This window comes from Perognathus longimembris, chromosome 2 (genome assembly GCF_023159225.1).
Source record: "Perognathus longimembris pacificus isolate PPM17 chromosome 2, ASM2315922v1, whole genome shotgun sequence".
NCBI lineage: Eukaryota > Metazoa > Chordata > Mammalia > Rodentia > Heteromyidae > Perognathus > Perognathus longimembris.
The window spans coordinates 113,093,081-113,108,307 of NC_063162.1; the positions used below are offsets into that span (position 1 = coordinate 113,093,081).

Consider the following 15,227-nt stretch of genomic DNA (forward strand, 5'->3'; position numbering starts at 1 on the left):
GCTAATTTAACCTTCCCTTCTTTAAATGAAGTTAAGGAAGGCACTTTCCTAAAGCCATATTGTTATATACATTCTCAAAATTAAACGGGTAACTCAGTATTGTTATGTCATTTCCAGTGCTCTTTCTGCTATGTTGGTCATATTTTGTTCACTGTCACTTTACATATTTTTAAAATTTTGATATTTACAATTTATCATTTATATAATTTATAATTACAATTTTATTTTATTTTATTTATTTATTTATTTATTTTTTGCCAGTCCTGGGCCTTGGACTCAGGGCCTGAGCACTGTCCCTGGCTTCTTCCCGCTCAACGCTAGCACTCTGCCACTTGAGCCACAGCGCCGCTTCTGGCCGTTTTCTGTATATGTGGTGCTGGGAAGTCGAACCTAGGGCCTCGTGTATCCGAGGCAGGCACTCTTGCCGCTAGGCTATATCCCCAGCCCACAATTTTATTTATAATTGCCATTAAGTCACTGAAGAGGTTGAAAAGGTAATCAAGTTACATACTGATTTACATACATACATACATACATACATATATACATATGTACATACATATATATATACATGCACACACATATACATACTGGCCTGTGTAAGCACACATCTTTAACAAGATAATGGATCAATTATTTATATATATTTTGCTTTAATAAATATTAAGAGTATTTTTCTAAAGTTCTTAAATATACATTTATGTTGAGAATCATTAATATTCTAGCCAGTTAAGCATATCTAATAATGCTTTTATCTCTTTTATCTCTTTCTTTCTCTTTTGCTTGCTTTTTTTTTTTTTTCCTGATCCTGGGGCTTGGCCTCAGAGCCTGGGGCACTGTTCCTGAGCCATTTTGTGCCCAAAGCTAGTGTTCTACCACTTTGGCACAGTTTATTGAAGGTAAGAGTGTCACAGACTTTCTTGCCCAGACTGGCTTAGAACTGTGATCCTAGATCTCAGCCTCCTAAGTATCCAGGATTATAGGCATGAGCCATTAGTACCTGACTTTCATTTTTTCAGTGTATTGATTAACAAAACACGATAGTAAGATACGTTTCTCAGCTTATGTAAGCAGTTATATTTAGTTTCATTCACCTTCCCAGAGCCTTCTAGTTCTTTCTTATCTTTTAGTGCATGTCCAGACAACATTTTCATTTCAATAACTCCAGCAATCGCAATGATGGGCACAATTGCTAAGAGCAAAAGTGTTAATTGCCAGCCATAGACTAAGGATATAATGATTCCTGTCCCAAGATTTGCGATATTCTGGGTAATTACAGCAAGTCTGGCGCCTATAGCCTGAAAAACAAAAAAAAATTAGAGTCCTTTATATTATCTTTAAAAAAAACATGCTCATGAATTCTTAAAGACTAAGAAAATTAAATAATATAGAAAGTTATTAATCATTTCAGATATGAGGTAAAAGTAAATTTTTACTTTAAGAATTTTTATTATAAAAGTGATGTACAGAGAGGTTACAGTTATATAAGTCAGGTATTGATTATATTTCTTTTTAAACAGTGTTTCCCGCCCTCATTTTCTCCTAGTTTTTTCCCTACTGGCCCCATTCTCCCCAAGTTGTACAGTTCATTTCAAACACAGTGTTTAGTGCTTAATTAGTTTACCTTTTGGCCCACTATTTGTGCTTCCATTCTCCCTAAAATCTTACTCTTAAGAAGTTTGTAGGTTGTTAAAAATGTGAATATTTATGACTTCTAAATACTGCAAGAAGATCAATAATCCAGGATTCAATTTCTCTGCATTCTGCTATTCTAACACAAAGAAAATCTTCATTCACTATTCACTAAAGATAAGCACTAAAGCAAGCTAAGCAAATTAGTCAAGTAAAAGAATAATGATTTCATTAAACCTGGAATGATAGAAATTACCAATATGTATATACACACTTAGAACTTAAAGGTGCAATTTGTTGTGAAAATGTTCAAAAAATATACAGACCTATTTGAAATTTTTATAATGTTTAGTTAAACTTGGGATGATTTTGAAACAAATCTATAGATTTGAAAGCCCACCAAGTGAGCTGCAAGTACATCATATGGTAGGGTGCTTTCTTAATAAGCACAAGGCCCTGGGTTTGATCCTTAGGACATATTCCCTTCTCACAAATAAAAAAATTCCAAATGTTAATTTCCAGACCCAACTTCTCTGCTAAGCTATTGACATAAAATCACCCACCATTGTACACATTTCATGAGGACATCTAATGAAGGCAATACAAACGTACCCAGACCCACAAAAAATTCCCAGTTCTCTCCAAGCCTACTTCTCCAATGGGCTTCTAATTTCATTAAAAGTGAATCATAATTTCTCAGTTGTGCAGGTGAGACATTTAAAACCATCCTTAAATTCTATTTCTATTCCATTCCTCAATTATTTAATCCAATGAGCAAAATCTCTAGGTTTACATTTCATCATCAATGTAGCATATCCACACTATCATTTCTCTGTTGGATTATTGTAATGGACTCTCTATTCCTGTTCTTGTATCCTTTCCCTTTTTTATTATACACAGCCATAATGATCTATTAAATAATTCAAATCCTACTTTGAATTCCACAATGTATTCCATCTTACTCCAGGTATCATGCTGACACCATTACAGCACTTCTTTCTCTTACATTCATCCAGTCACCCACTCTCCTTACTATCTGAGGAATAAATGTTTCAGCCTCAGAGACTTACTGCTCTTCTGGTCACAACAGTCCTTCTAGCTATCCTTAACCCAACTATCCTTAACCCAATTGCTTACATCACCATATCACTGGGTACTATTTCCTTGGCAATTTCAAAGCTTCTAGCCCCATATCTGAGTTTCATTTTTTAAACAGCACAGTTTGAAATCTGATCTACAAGATAGACCCTATCAAGGCAAGATCTGTGTTCCATCGGTAGAGTTCACAGTTAGTTCATGGATCAGACATTGTGTTTTACAAATTGATGGAAATCTTGAGTTTGGTTAACTTGTTTGACTTATGCCAAGAGATCCATGTCATGACAGTAATTCTTATGACCTATATTAGAATTTTGCAATACTGTGCTTCTATACTCATCGTATAATTTATCCTTCTAATGGCTTCAGAGAGAGAAATCATCAGTATAGCTTTGCCTAAAAGGAAGGTTGAAAAATGAATAATGATAAGATGGAAGATGAGGGAAGACACTGTAGAGATCGACTGTTTGTTTTATTCAAATATGACATCATCTTATAAATCACCATGAGGATGTAGTAGTAAAAGAAATTGTCACTTCAGCATAGAATTAAAACAAGATGATTTGAGTTCAAACTTATTTCTGCTACATATGCTTTAATTTATAATATGTTTCCCAATTCTTTCAGCTTGTTCTTACAAAAAAAAATCTTGTTTTTCCTCCTAAACTATTATACCCCTAAATGTTCTGACAGAAATAACATATATCCTATTTTATTATCAGCAATTTCAATTTTCTTTTTTGGCCATTCCTGGGGCTTGGACTCAGGGTCTGAGCACTGTCCCTGGCTTCTTTTTGCTCAAGGCTAGCACTCTGCCACTTGAGCCATAGCGCCACTTCTGGCCTATTTTCTATATATGTGGTGCTGTGGAATTGAACCCAGGAGCTTCATGTATATGAGGCAAGCACTCTTGCCACTAGGCCATATTCCTAACCCAGCAATATCAATTTTCTACTGGCATTTAGCACTGAAATATACTGTGGATTTGCCAAGAACACTTTTTCCAAGTAACAATTCTTTTTCATGCATCTTAAAGTATGAGTAATATAGCAATGACAGAAGAAATGTTGTACATTATCTACACACCATATGATATACAATGTATAAGTAGTTCACACTTGATATAAACTTTATAAGGTTTGGAATATATCTGTGGGTCGGATATGTATTTACATTTTCTAAAAGATGAAGTTAAGTATGATGATAACTAATAGCTGTCATGAGAAAGTGAGTCTCACCATCCTAAGGTTTACAATAGAATGAAGACAAACCCCAACAAGGAGGCACTTACCCCTTTTACTTGTGCAGCATCATTGGCAAGCCTGGTAGTCAAAGCCCCAGTGGTATTTTTTGGGTTATCAAACCAGCTCACATCCTGTGGAGCAGAAGAGATTTTTTTTCCTCTTAAAGTTCTAATTATTCAATTCTTAGCTTGTGGAGGGAAGTGACAGGTCAATTGATCACTTTTAACCAGTGCATTCAGCATTCAGAATGTAGCAATCAAAAATATGAAATAGATTTAACAATGACATAAACAGGAAATTTTACATGTCGACAATTTTTTGAGACTATAACAGTCAACAGAAGCAATCTTTCTTAAGTCATCAAGTCTTAGTCCTAGTAAGACCACAAATAAACAAAAATACACTATCTTAAGTGGTAATAAATCAAAAAGAGAAACAGAGCAGGGTAAGAATGACAAATGATTTAATCTGTACCTAAAAGCAGTTCTGGCTATTATGAGGTTGATCATTAAGAACTGTGATACAATCATTCATATCAATTTTGCAAGTTTTGGCAAATGTTCCCCACTAAATGTACATGGTTTCAGATTATGCTGTCACCCATCAGAGCCCTCAAGAAGAATGATATTATCCTTCCACTTGTAAATTTGTTTCTGTATTCCAGTATTACCAGCATGACTCTGCATAAACTAGCTATGGGGCTTACTCAATCTGGTATTATCCATTGACATATTTTATTCCCTGATAAACATGTTTTTGTAGCATCACTTAACATTTTCTACATTGGAGCTGTTTCAGCATAAAAACATTTGATTGGTCATTTTGTAAATTATTTATTTTTCTCCTTCTGTGGGAATGTTTTTAATCCACATATGGCTCGTGGTTCTATAGAAGCTGAAATCATTGTGTGCGTCATGATTTGTCATCTTGAGTTCATCGAACTGCCATGTTAAATGAAACATTTTGGCAACTGCACTTGCTTTAGATGCTGGGTTGAGGAAAATAGTTACTCATCAAGGTTTCTGGAAGACCTCATAAGGTGGTTTCTAACTTCTGGAAAATGTTATAACATTTCTCTAACTTGCTTACTAGTGGATTGACTACACCTTATGTCTTTTCCTGCAACTTCTAGTCTGCTTGATGCTGGATTCCTCTTGTATTTCATAGCCAGCTCCTCTATATGATTCCAATTCTTCCAAAATACCTTTTGCATCTTTTAATAATACATTCATTAGATTATACATTTCCTTCTCAGAATTTGTAGGCTTCACATCTTCAGCCAGTGTTGGTAATTATGTTTTGTTTTTTCATCCTCCCTTGTGCTCTCAATCAAGTCCCTCTGGCCTCCATGAGAGCTTGAAAGGGAGCCCAGCTTGGAAGCCCTATGCAACTGCCACAGTGATAAAGCTATGACTGAAGTCTTTTTTTTGGCCAGTCCTGGGCCTTGGACTCAGGGCCTGAGCACTGTCCCTGGCTTCTTCCCGCTCAAGGCTAGCACTCTGCCACTTGAGCCACAGCGCCACTTCTGGCTGTTTTCTGTATATGTGGTGCTGGGGAATCGAACCTAGGGCCTCGTGTATCCGAGGCAGGCACTCTTGCCACTAGGCTATATCCCCAGCCCTTAAGTCTTTTTTTTAACCTCCTTTATAATGGACAGATTTGTCCTTATGTGTCCCTCTGATCCTTTCATCCCATAGCATATACAGTGATTCACTGGGTGGAGAGTAGAGTATGTATAGGGCAAGTATAACATTCCACAAGATGACATCTAACTGGTGTCTGGGTTACATTACATATGATCATTAAGTATTTGTAAAAATTCTAGAAATTACCCTGAGACATGTGGCTAGAGTAATGCACTTGGTCCTAGCAGGTTTTTGGTCATAGTGATGCTCGTTTTAGAAGGGTCATTCTGGCCTTAGGGAAGGAACCCACTAATATCAGAATAAAGATGGAGGAAATGGAAATATCATGGATGCTATTGCAATCTTAAACACAGAAGCCTTCAAGGATTTTTGCTTAAAAGATTGATTGATGCTGTAACCAACAATATGATCAAAGGGTTGGTAAGAAATAAGCCTAGAAAGGAAAGAAGAGTAGAAAGTTAAAATATGGAAATACTAAAGTATAATATATTTATTATATATTCAAATAGACACCTGAGTAATAACTGTAGCTACTGATCTATTATAGTTAACTAAAGTTAAATAACTGTAGTTCAGTAACTACAGCAGTTATTTAACCATAGTTCAGAGCAGGATATAGGAATTGGGTTTAAAAGAAATCATCACAAGTAATAAATATTAAAATTTCTCTTACATTTGACTGCTAGTGGTTAGACTTATAATCCTAACTACTCAGTAGGCTAAAATCTGGAAGAGTGGGATTCACAGACAAGGCAGAAAAGTTATCAAGACTGTATTCTCAATTAACCACTAAAAATTTAAGTGGAAGCATGGTTCAAGTGGTAGAGTGGTAGGCATGAGCAAGTAAATGAGTGCGCTCAAGTCCTCTCAGTTCAAATCCTGATACCAAAAAGAAAATATCTACTTTAAAATAACTTATACTTTTAAATAAAGAGATAAATACTGTGGCTTTTAACTATGAATTGGTGTCTGTCACAAATAACTGTAGTCCTTTAAAAAGATACTTGAATTGGCCATTTATGTTAAAGTAACAATGAACATTTGTTTTCAAAAATATTTAAGAAAAAAATGGTACAACACATTCTAATTTATATCAATTTGCTTTTTTATTCTTAGGTGCTTAAGTTTCCTTGCTGGAGTGTAACTTCTCTGAAGGCTGGAATCAACCTGATTTAAATGATCTGTAATAGTTGGTGTTACATCTTGTAAACAGATGGCTTATTACATGTTTCCCAGCAGAACAATTTATGATGAGGACCTTACACACACTTTCTTCTCAACTCTGAGAGTACAAGGGACTGGGTGTTGGCCAAGAGGCTGGTAGAATGATGAAGCATTTGGACCAGGACTCAAGACTAACTCATAAGTGAAATGTCAGTTTGATTTGAGAGTCCAAGGACAAGTTCTTCCATAAACAAGTGCTCTGTAACTCATCAGATTCGGCCTTGTCTCTGTCTCTCATTATCTGCTGATTCCAGAATTTGTCTTTGTTTTTCAAGTGGTAATGGGAACAGTGGAAAACGATAGTGGGACCACAGACAACTTGGAAGAGGTGAATGTCCTGTTACAATCCCAATACACTAAACAGATTCTTCCAAGTTAGGGGTTCAAATCTCTCTGGCATGCCTGCAGCAGCTGGTATCACTATTTTACCCAAATGACTACTAATTTAAAAATGAAACTTTCAAGGTCATGTGGAAATATTTTGTGTTTGTTAAAGTTTCCCACTTTTACATTTTACATGTCCCTTTCCATGGAAAATATTCACATTTCTCAACGCCAGTGTCTTGAACATGCCCAAAGGAAGAGAAACTATTTTAAGTCATCATTAGCAATAAACGTTGCAGCTTGAATTAGAATATCAGTGTGGCCCCAGCAAAGAAACTGGGGAATTAAGGAATGGGCCATTGAAATGAGTATGGCTTAGTGGGATGAGTACAGAGGGCATATGTAATTGAAAGAAAACTGACAGAATATCCTATGTATTAAGGGAAAAGAAAAAGAAAGAGAGGGGAAACATGACTAATACTAAAGATTAGTTCCACACGTATGACCTAAAATATCTAAAATAAAAGGTTGGATGAGAATCAGCTTCATTTGTTGTAAAGCATTCCAATTCTTGGTTCCCAGTGGAGTCAACAAACCACAAAGCCTCATCATGATGAGGGGCAAATTCAGCCACATCTCTGAGATAGACTAAGGGATCACCAATGATACGTGGACTCAGCATGAGCAACAAGGCCAAGCTCCTATTGTTTGAGTCCACCAGGCCCACACATGGAGTGCTATACACCATAGGAATACATCGCCCTACCTGTCTCAGCATAGATCTGAATACCATGTACCGCAGCCGCCTAGTGAGGATTTCTCCAGCTTTCCCAAATGTGTAGCCCTGTGAGGAACAAGAACATGCCACACAAAAGACTGGTAAGAAACATAGACACCAATTATACAAAAGGGGTTTGATGTCATTGCTAAGTCAAAGTCACAAAGCTTGATTTCTGGGGCTCGATTTGCTGCATTTCTGTGAGCATGTGCTATGGTGCAAGGTGCAGGACTTTACTGGTGATTACAAACTGTTCAACCTCATAAGGAAATAAGCCAGATACCATAGAAAAATGTAGCTATTAATAGCCATGTGCAGAGAAGAGCAATTCTACTAAAAGGAAAATTATAGAAATGTTTGTAAATCCTGCCCCCACCAAAAAAAGAATAATGTAGATATTTACCTGAAGGAAAAATGTAATAAACGATATAATTCCAAGGACGAGAAACAAAAGTGAAAACAGGTTACTATTTTGCCGTTTTGTTTCAGGATCATCATTTCTTGTGAAAACCTTTGAGAAAACATTTAAAGTGTTGTTAGTTCAGTCACTAAAGAACGTGTCCTGATCTGAGCTTGTTCCTATCTAGCCTAATTCTGGGATTGACAGAGTTGCACTACACTGGAAAACAGCTTTGGGAATACTGATGCACTCAAATGCACCTGCATTCTGCTTCCTAGAAGATGAAGACAAACCAAGAGATGTGTCATTTACAAATTGATCCAACAATTTTTATACTCAGGTTCCTTCTTGGAGTAGAGTCCTATCCTTCTGTCTTCTTCCTCTTCCATTGCTCAGAACAACACTGTCCCCTTCCATTGCTCAGAAACTACATTGCATGACAGCACATTGTATCACTCTGTGAACATTTCAAAGTGTCCTGAGTTATCTGAAGAGAATCTGATGATAAGCTCTTACTGCCAGGGAGATGTGTCCATTCACTCAACCTTTCAGAAAGAAAGGAACTTCTCCAGCCGGCATTCATTGTTGGGTGGCCAGTTAGAGAACCGGCTGAGAACCACAACCCACTGAGAGAGAACCACATATGGAGACTTTTGCAGAGATGGTTAGAAGGCTAATAGGATATTGTCCTTCTGTGTCCTCACAGAGCACAGAGAATATTATTTACTCCAGAAGGAAAGAAAACACAATTCTCACTCTATAGACTAAAATCAATATTGTAATATAACAACGATTCTTAACTCAATCTAGAAAACTTTGTTCTCTATATAATGGGAAAAACTTTAGAAGTTCAGGTGGGACAGAATACTGGAACTTTTTGCATTTAGAACTTTTGGTCTTCAGGCATTCAATGTTTAGAGAAACTAATTATGAAACACTTTCTTATTTTTATTTACTAATATCTAACACTGATCAAGATGCATGGATCTCATACCTACTTTATTTAACTGCCAACTCCTATGTACAGTTACTTAAAGAAAATAAAATATTTTTAAACTAAAAAAAAAGAAGTTATCAAAACAGTTTCTTTTTTTTTTTTTGGCCAGTCCTGGGCCTTGGACTCAGGGCCTGAGCACTGTCCCTGGCTTCTTCCCGCTCAAGGCTAGCATTCTGCCACTTGAGCCACAGCGCCGCTTCTGGCCGTTTTCTGTATATGTGGTGCTGGGGAATCGAACCTAGGGCCTCGTGTATCCGAGGCAGGCACTCTTGCCACTAGGCTATATCCCCAGCCCTCAAAACAGTTTCTTGATGAGCTATTTCAACAGAAATGGATCACAAAATTCTTACTCTGTGTCAAGAATTACACAACTAAGCAAATTCATGTGCACTATTCATGTGATGCTCTCAACAAATTTAGCATCACTGGCCAAAGTTGTCTTATCATCATCATCATCATCATCATCTTACACAGAGAAATTAGAGCAAGGAGAGGTAACTTAACCTGTCCAAGGTAACACACATAGCAAGGTATGACGCAAGGAGTAAACCCAAGCCATTTGACCAGAGCCCGCTAGGTACAATGAGGCAAAAACAAGAAGTACATCCTTAGGACTGCATGCATTGATCCTGGCCCTTTCTGTCTCTACTCTATTTCCTCCACTTGAGGGGAGCAGGATCCCACATTGACTCCACCCACATGCTCCCGGCAGCCATGATCTTTTGGCTGGTCTCAAGCCTAAAACAAAGGATCCATCTGACCTTGGGTTGAAACCTCCAAAACTAAATAAAGCTCTAACCTCTAAAACCAAAATATGTTTTCCTTCTCTAAATAATATTTCTTAGGTATTTCTCACAGAGACATAAAGCTCATCAACACATAGCTGTTTACTTGTATTTCCATCTTAGGAGGTAAGACAAAGATGACATCTCATACAACTAGTGAACTGGGCTTGGTTACATCCTGGCAGGCATTTATGTTCTAGAATAGCTCATTCTCAGTTCAGAGAAACAATGACAAAGCCAGTTTGCACTCTGGTGAGACATGGATTTTGAGTTTTGCTTAGAGCTCAATGTTGACAGATGTGGAAATATCACTTCACCAGTTTCTTTGACTATTTCAGGGAATGAAAAATCTAGGGATTTAAGAAGTTATCAGAGAGCCCTGGTTAGAAAGCAGGACAAAGGAATGGTTACAAAATAAACTTTCCTATCACAACCCAGACTTCTACTCTTAGATCATTAAGGTGGCTGCTTTCACATAAAATGGCATGCTTTCTGTGGCTTGTGTTTAACTAATCATGTAGTCAATAAGTAAATATAAAAAGGTCATTAATACTTACCCCTATAATCTTTGAAAATATTATTGAAAATGCTGGTTGTAGGGCCCCATTTATTATTGCACAAAAAACACCAACCACAAAATATGGCCACTCAGTTAAATTCAGTTTTAGAATCCTCCAGAAAGAAACTGGAGGTACATTTTGATCCTAGAAAATACAAAATATCACAAGAATCTAGTTAAAGAATAATTTATGATTGATTTTATGAAATATTATTTTCCCACAAGTCACAACTGTTGAAAATGAATATGTCCCATTACTATATATCCATTATTTTTTATGGTTGTTAAGCTTCAGAAAAGAACTGACAGATTCTGTTATGGTACAGACTCCTTTATATTCTAAGAGATACATGATGTTTCTTCAAACATTCAACTCTTAACCTGATATTTAGAAGATGAAAAGAATCTTTACAAATACTGATCTATGAAATAGAGATTTTAGTATCTGACAACCCACTACTATATATCATAAATTCTAATCCTACAAATATATTCATTAATACTTATTCTTAAATTCTAAACTGGTTGTAACATATTGACCTTTTGTTTTTAGAACTGTTCTAGAGAACAGTACTGGAGGATTTGAGAAAATCATTTTTTGTTCCCACTCTTATCCCAACTCCAGCCCACACAACTAGTAGAAACACTGGGGCATAAAGTTTTATATCATCTTCCATACCAGGGCCTCCTCTTTTGTACTCAGCTTTCTTTCTTGGTCTTGTGGACCATGAATACTCCTGCGACTTGATTTTCTTCTTATTAAACTGGATCCTGAGTCTTTTGAGGACATATCAAAACTTTGAGTTTCACTTTTAGACGGATAAAGGTCATTTTCTAATTCAATTTCATTTCCTCTTGTCTAAAATAAACAAGAAATATGTAAAACGTAGTTAGGATCACTTAACTAAGAAAAATTCATCACTAAACATCAATATTAAGAAGAAAAATGATACTTTAATTGAAATAATGATAGGAGGAGATTCAGTTAAACTGCTGTTTCTTTGTTTGTGTGTGTGTGGTGTGTGCATGTGCTGGTGTGCTGGTACGTGGTGTAAACTCTAGGTCTCAAACTCTCCGCTCTTGTGTGGTACTCTACCCTTGAGCCATACTTCTATTTCCAGGAATTTAGTACTTGATTGGAAATAAGAGTCTCTCAGATTTGTCTTTCTGGATTGGCTGTGAACGTCAATCCTCAGATCTCAGCTTCCTGAGTAGCCAGGATTTTAGGTGTGAACTATGGGCACCTGGATGGTATTTATTTCTGTGTACTGTATTTAAAAAAATGAAAACCCTGAAATAATTAGCATTCCAGTTGAATATGATGACTCACATGATCTCCTTTCTGTGTGTATAATATAGGCATTGTTTCTGAGGTATTAAGCATAGTCAAGTTTTCCTTGGATCAGTGCTATCAAAAGAAAATCAATAGAAGCCATATCATAAGCCACATTTGTCACTCAAAATTTTATAATAATTACATTGAAAAAAATGTGAGAGGAGGTAAAAATAAATTTTATTTGACTTTTTCTTATATATCCAAGATAGCCTGTGATACTATACTTTTGCCATGAAATCAATGTAAAAATAGTGAGAAGTGTTACTTTCTTTTAGTAGTAGCCTTGCAGTACATTTTCCTCTTACCCTATTTCAACATTCCAAATTAAGTAACCACTCAGTAGCCACATGGAGATAGCTAACCTTTAAGGGGGGGAAGGGGGGAGGGAGGGGGGCATGAGGGACAAGGTAACAAACAGTACAAGAAATGTATCCAATGCCCAACGTATGATACTGTAACCTCTCTGTACATCAGTTTGACAATAAAAATTTGAGAAAAAAAAAAAAAGAATAAGATAGCTTCTGTTTCCTGGAGGTCATCTCAATAAATATTATTTTATATGAAAAAAAAAAAAAAAAAAAAAGTAGATAGCTTAGCTTGAAATCTAATTTTTAAATTTTCCTTAAGTATCCTATTTTAGCTCCTTTCTCTCTTTGCAATAAAATAACACTGGCTGATCCTACATCCCCAAAGTATTTCCCCCTACTTTTAAAGATAATTAAGTAAAGTAAGATTTACTTTCAACATTAAAAAGAGCAATATCAGCTTTCACTAAAATATGCCTTAGTAAAACTGTAGAGTTAAACCATACCTGCATTGTGACAAGTTTGTAGTAAACACCTTTCTCTCTCATGAGCTCATCATGATTTCCTTTCTCCACAATGACTCCATCATCAAAACCAGCAATGACATCAGCATTACGCACTGTAGACAAGCGGTGAGCTACCACAATGGTGGTCCGCCCTTCTCTGGCCTAAAAAAACAGAGAGGTAGCTTTTGACTACATTAATCATTATATCTCAAAACTCACCCACCCATCTTATATTTGCAAACCAATCAAAGTTATAGAAGGCAATCTTTAAATATGTTTAAAATAATGTTTGATTATAGTAAATGAAAAGAAAACATTACATTAGAATAGTATTATTTTATGCCTCTAAATATGTTATCATCTATGCACTTAAATTTACAGTTATAAATAGGGCCTGTTTTCCTGAGGTAGAGATTATCAGAGGATAATAGTTAGGACATCAGGAATGCTCAGCTAACTAGTGCTTTTATCATGGAGTATGGCGTCAGCCAAAAATAAAACCATATACAAAACACTACAGTGTAAGGACTAGTCAATCAAATTGAACATAGTCCAGAAAGATCTAAAAGTATATCTGCAGGAACCATATCTCCTGTGTCTCACAGTAATAAAGACATAGGAATATGAGGTAATGAAGTTTAGGCATCATCATTATATTATCCTGAATTAGTCTTCCTCTAGCCAGGCATCGGTGGCCCATGCCTGTAATCCTAGCTAATCAGGATCTGAAGATTGCAGTTTGAAGCCAGCCCAGGAAAAAAAGTCTATGGGACTTTTATCACCAATAAACTACTCAGACAAAGGCAGAAGTGGCACTAGTCTTGAACAAAAGGAGCTCAGGGACAGTGTCCAGGCCCAGAGTTCAAACCTTAGGACTGGCCAAAAGAACAAAAGAAAAAACATTTCCTCTATAGCATTTAGGATTTCATGTGACACACATAAAGAACTTAGCACTGTGACATTTATATAAAGTGCTTGATTAATGTTTTCTGTTCCAAAGTTTAAGCATTATGGGGAAACTGAAAAGCTCTATATATGTTTTAAAATTCCTGATCTCACTTTTAAATTATATTTTAATTTTCTTCAAGTAGTTGTACATAGGAAGTATCATTCAACAAATCAGTTTCTAAGTGCAGTGTGTAGTAATCCATGTCACCCCTTTTCATCAGTCTCACTAATAATTTAACATGGAAAAGAAATTTATTCCTTCCCTTTTTTCTATCTCCCTTGCTCCTTTTGTTTTCCCCTGACTCTCTTTCGCTCCATCTTTTGTTTCTTCCTTTCCCTCTCTTCCTTTCTCTCTCCTTCTAATTTAGATTTTTTTGAGAAGTACATGGTAAAACTAATTAGAAAGTATAGAAAAAATGAACCAATTCTTAGAATATTTTGGAAAAAGAGGAAGCATGTAAAATATGCTTGCAAAATTTATACTCTAAAGAAAAAATGTTTCTAAAGAGAATTTTTTAAAATTATTTTTATTTCTGATTTGATATGTTGGCCTATTGTATAATAAGGAATGCAGATAAGCAAATACAAAAACATAACCAAAATGAAAAGTTAACAAAGGATGCAAAATTCTATCTATCCTGATTTTAGTTCATAAAATGTTCAATAAGCTGCTGTTCTAGTGTTCAGATCTATTATATATAATGACAATGTTTACAGGCATATACAATGTTGTTTTGTTAGGCAGCAGATAGATTAAGCCCATAAGATTCATCTTTGATACCTAAAGTCATAGCTCAACCCAAAATGCCCAGTGATCCTCACACAGGGAAGACTATGCATTCAGTGTCCATACACAGGAAGACCTGAGGTTCTATTTGGTAAGTTTTATGGACTCAAAAATCGTATGAGGGGGCTGGGGATATGGCCTAGTGGCAAGAGTGCCTGCCTCATATACATGAGGCCCTGGGTTCGATTCCCCAGCACCACATATACAGAAAATGGCCAGAAGTGGCGCTGTGGCTCAAGTGGCAGAGTGCTAGCCTTGAGCAAAAAGAAGCCAGGGACAGTGCTCAGGCCCTGAGTCCAAGCCCCAGGACTGCCCCCCCCCAAAAAAAAATCGTATGAGGTCAAACTCTGGTCAACAGCAATATGAGATTCCATGACTCAAGTAGGTTTACAGTATCATAGGCTTTCTGTCCCTGAACTGAGGACAAGAGACTATTTCCAGATGCCTGAAGGGTCATTTACCATCTTGGAAAAGTAAGGTGTACCTTTGGATTATACTTTCTGTTTACAGTATTATAAAATTTTAAAACCTAACTAACAAGGTTATCCTTACAGCTACATTTACAAAATCACAATGAAGATTCAGTTTCCTTTTAATCTATGTTTCCCATGTTTAACATAAAAATGTACCCATTGCCACTTGAAAAAAAAATCAAAGA

At 36.2% G+C, this 15,227-nt stretch overlaps 1 protein-coding gene across 1 annotated transcript in view; it reads right to left on the reverse strand.

Annotated features, from left to right (window-relative positions):
- LOC125346970 (ATP-dependent translocase ABCB1-like) overlaps positions 1–15,227 on the reverse strand; it is a 323,723-nt gene that overhangs the window by 197,659 nt on the left and 110,837 nt on the right. The gene's annotated exons all lie outside the window — the stretch shown is intronic.